A 3,860-nucleotide genomic window follows, 5' to 3' on the forward strand; every position below is an offset into this window, starting at 1 on the left:
AGTGCACGTGAGCCCGCTGCAGAGGAGCTGCCCGGGACTCCGGGAGCACCAGGGACAATCCCCTCCTGACAGGTAGGCTGCAGACAAGCCTGCATTTTTCAGTTTTTCTGCTTGAGAACAGACAAGCCAAGGACCTAGAGGCCAGAGGGATCAAGAATGAGACAATGGAAGTCAATGGCCAGAATGGATCGTCTGGCCTGTTCTGGTCGGTGCCCCACCTCGAGGGACACAGCCCAAGGCCTGCTGGGTGCCAGGTCAGTGCCAGAGAGGGGCAGAGCAGGAACAGGGCCACCCGCTGCCCTGGCCCCCCGTGGCCCCTACCCTCCCACTCCTTTCCCCAGCTGTGTGCCCACTGTGTCCAGATGCAGGTGGGTTTCCCACCAGCACAGCCAACTTCCCTCTGTGGCCAGGGCTCTCCCTTTTTCCATTTGTCCAGCCTCATCTGTGAGATCCCACATCCTGTTCCACTGCTGCAGCCTCCAGCTGGGGTGAAGGATGGGTCCCAGCATGGAGCAGAAGGTGCTCTCTGTGCCCAACCTGTCTCGTATGAAACAGTGCAGTGGCACTTTGAAGAAGTCTGCAAAATTCTGGATGAAATAATAGCTGGGAAGCTGGCACTGCCAATAATTCCTGTACTGGATGGAAGCTGCCTGGTGCCCTGGGAGCTGCCAAGCCCTCTGGCCGGCCATGGGGCTGTGCCTGGAGATGCAGTGTGCCAGGGGACGTGGTGTACCAGGGGATGCTGTGTGCCCAGGGACATTCCCAGTGTGCCCACTGCCCAGGGGGTCCCACTGTCCTGAGGACAGCAGCACCCATGGCACCAGGGACAGGTTGTGGTGGGGTTGATGCCAGACACGGCAGCCGGACTTTGCTTTCCAATAGTGTTTGTTCACCTCAGACTCCCTGTGGAAGATGATGAGGGTGATGGAAATATCACTGACAGCTTTCAAGGCTCAAACAAACATGGAAAGTTTGATTCCTGGAACAAAGAGAGGTTTGTTTCCTGTGGGTAGCATTGCATCAGTCGATGGGGAGGTGTTTGCAGGGTGACCTTCCTGCTCCAGCAGCAGAGGGAAGCGATCCTCATGCCCCAAGAGCCAGGAGAGCCAGCCTTGGGACGCTGGCCATGGGACAGGGAGTTTGTCCAGAGTAAAGATTTCCAGCATTTCCGAGTGCTTTAGTTGCTGTGGTTTCTTTGCTCTTCATTTAAGTGTTTAAGTGGTTCCTGTGGGCATCACATTCCTGTCCTGCACACAGCCTGAGCAGATCCACAGGCAGCAGGACCAGGGACTGCACAGCACCTGAGGGCACAGGGCTGCTGGCACAGGACTCTGCTCAGCACAGTGGGGGACTGCAGGGGGCACATCGGCGGGGGGGCTCCAGGACGGGGACAGTCACCAGCAGAGAGCTCTGAACATGCAGTGACAGGGTCTGGGGGACCAGGGCAGAGCACATGCTGAGCCAGCAGGGAGACAGAAAAGGAGTGGGAGGCGTGGCACCCGTGGTGTGTTAGGGGCTCAGGGGGTGTCTGACCCACTGGTGTGGCACAGGACAGGTCTCTCAGTGCTCTCACCCAAAGCACTCTCCCACCTTTGGGGCTAAAACAAAATCTGGTGGTGCAGCTGGGGCAGAGTGGGGAGCACCCACTAAGGGTGGTGGCTGTATTCTCTCTGTGCCACCAGCCCCACCATCACCATGGATGTCCCTTTCCATCCCTTGAGTCCCACCGGAGCTGAGCACACTTGACCCCATTTGTGTGCTGTGCTGGAGGGGCACAGGGATGGATAACTGGGGTCTCCTCACCAGCACGAGGAGCCCACGAGCTCGTTAGGCCAGTTTGTCACTTAGCACCAAAGCCACCGGCAGGGGCCAGGGAGGGGCTGGCTGTGCCCAGCCCCTGGGGCCATGGGCAGCCGTGCTGTGGAAATGGCCTCTTTGTTGACATTTTTTAGCTGGAGAGCTCCAGGACTGTGATCATGCGATGTGAAATTGTTTCAGCAGCCCTTTGAACCGCTAAGCTGTTCCCTGGGAATCTCAGCGCCAGGGATGACAGCGTGGTAATTTATGCCAGCAGCTCTCGCTTGTTCCTGAGCCCATGGAGAGGGCTCTGGCCCCGCTCCTGGCTCCTGGCTGGGGTGCTGGCTTCCTCACCTGAGAGGTGGAGGGGAAGAATTGTGTCCCCACATTACATCAAGCCAAGGCTTGCTGGAGCCCTTCCCCCCTGGCAGGGGTGAGGGGCAGCATGAGGCACAGCAGCATTCCAGGTGTCAGACCTGCCTTCCATGGCATCGGGTGATCCCTGCCTGCTTCAAGGCTGGCACAGTATCCCCAAGCAGCCCTGGCCACGATGGGCAGCTTCTCTTCCCGTGGGGACAGTCACTTCCTGGGGCCACCAGTGCTGTAGGGCTCCAGTGGGTCTGTGCATCCCAGCTGGCCACAGCTGTCCCTGTGCCACCTTGGTCCCCCGGGACAGTGGCACAGCATCTGCCCAGCCCAGCAACAGCACCCGGGCACAGAGAACAGTCGGGGTGAGGCAGAGGGGAGAGGTACCGAGCACCTGTGTCACCCTGAGCCCTTGCAACACCCCAAGCACTGTCCCCAGGGCTGCAGAAGGACACCCAAGGCTCGTGCCTGCCCCACCCTCAGGTTTGCCATGGCCTGACACGAATCATTCCCGTCTCCATGGAGAGCTCCCGGGGAGCACACAGGGCTGTGTCCCGCACAGGGAGCAGGGCTGCCCTGCACACAGCCATGGCTCTGCTGCTGGGCACCGAGCAGGGACAGGACGGGCACTGGGGTCACCGGGGAGCCAGGGTGGGGATGGAGGCTCTGCCACTGCAGGCCCTGTGTCCAGAGCAGCCCCGTGCTGGGCTGCCCGAGCTGCTGCAGGCGCCTCGCCGAGCACACCCACAGCAGGGATTTGGCAACCCACGTTATTTTTAGGCATTGCTGTGTTTTACAAGCCCTTGAAATGCGTTACAGCCGAGAGGGATGTTCTATATCTGTGTGATGCTGCACTCCATGGGCTGGGGTCCCTGCTGTTACACACAGGATTTGCCATCTGATGGACAGAACAGCACTGAATCCCCCCGGACACTGCAGCTGCAGGATTTTAAAGTCATTTCCTGTCCCTACAGGTACAAAGTACCATCAGGCACAACCTTCCCTGCTCCCTGTGTCTGACTGTATCACCTGGCTCCAAGCTGGGCATGCATGCCTGTGCAGAAGCTGCTGGTGGCATGGCTGGATCACCTTGGACAATCCGTCCTGGGGCTGGATGTGCCATGTCCGAGCAGGTAATCCCCAGGGACACTGGGATTAGCCCTGGGGAGCAAAGTCAGCACCAGCACTCCTGAGAGAACAGCCCAGCCAGGTTCTGTCATGTGTCCTTACACACCAAAGTCCATCACTAATTAAAGATTTAATAACCAAATCTCTGGAAGCGATTCATTCCTTATTTTTGTGGGGAAATCCTTTCTCCCTGTCTCTCTACCAGCTGATTTGGAAGACGACAAAATTCCCCCAGTCACAGATGACACTACCAACACACCAGGTGACACAGGAGGCCCTGGGCAGGACAGAGTGTCACTCACTAGACCAGTTATTACCCCATGGCAAAGGTTCTGCAGTCACTCCCAGCATGAGCCACTTACACAGGTGCTGGGATTATCCTCCTCAAGGGCATGGTGGGGACACCCACAGCCACAGCAGGGTCCTCCTGCATCCCTGGACACTGTGCTGCAGCCAGGGCTCCCAGATGGGAACCACATCCCCCTGGAGCTGGTTTGCCAGCTGTTTGCCCAGCAGCTGCCCCAGGAGCAGTCAAACAGGGTCATTTACACCACGGGGCTCTGTGGCAG

At 58.7% G+C, this 3,860-nt stretch overlaps 1 long non-coding RNA gene across 1 annotated transcript; it reads left to right on the forward strand.

Moving 5' to 3' along the window:
- Positions 1-221: 221 nt before the first annotated feature.
- LOC135408417 (uncharacterized) lies at positions 222-3,433 on the forward strand. The gene is made up of 2 exons (XR_010427602.1): positions 222-994; positions 3,138-3,433. It is a non-coding gene; the product is annotated as an uncharacterized LOC135408417 (long non-coding RNA).
- The last annotated feature ends 427 nt before the right edge of the window (positions 3,434-3,860 follow it).

This window comes from Pseudopipra pipra, unplaced genomic scaffold (genome assembly GCF_036250125.1).
Source record: "Pseudopipra pipra isolate bDixPip1 unplaced genomic scaffold, bDixPip1.hap1 HAP1_SCAFFOLD_452, whole genome shotgun sequence".
Taxonomy (NCBI): domain Eukaryota; kingdom Metazoa; phylum Chordata; class Aves; order Passeriformes; family Pipridae; genus Pseudopipra; species Pseudopipra pipra.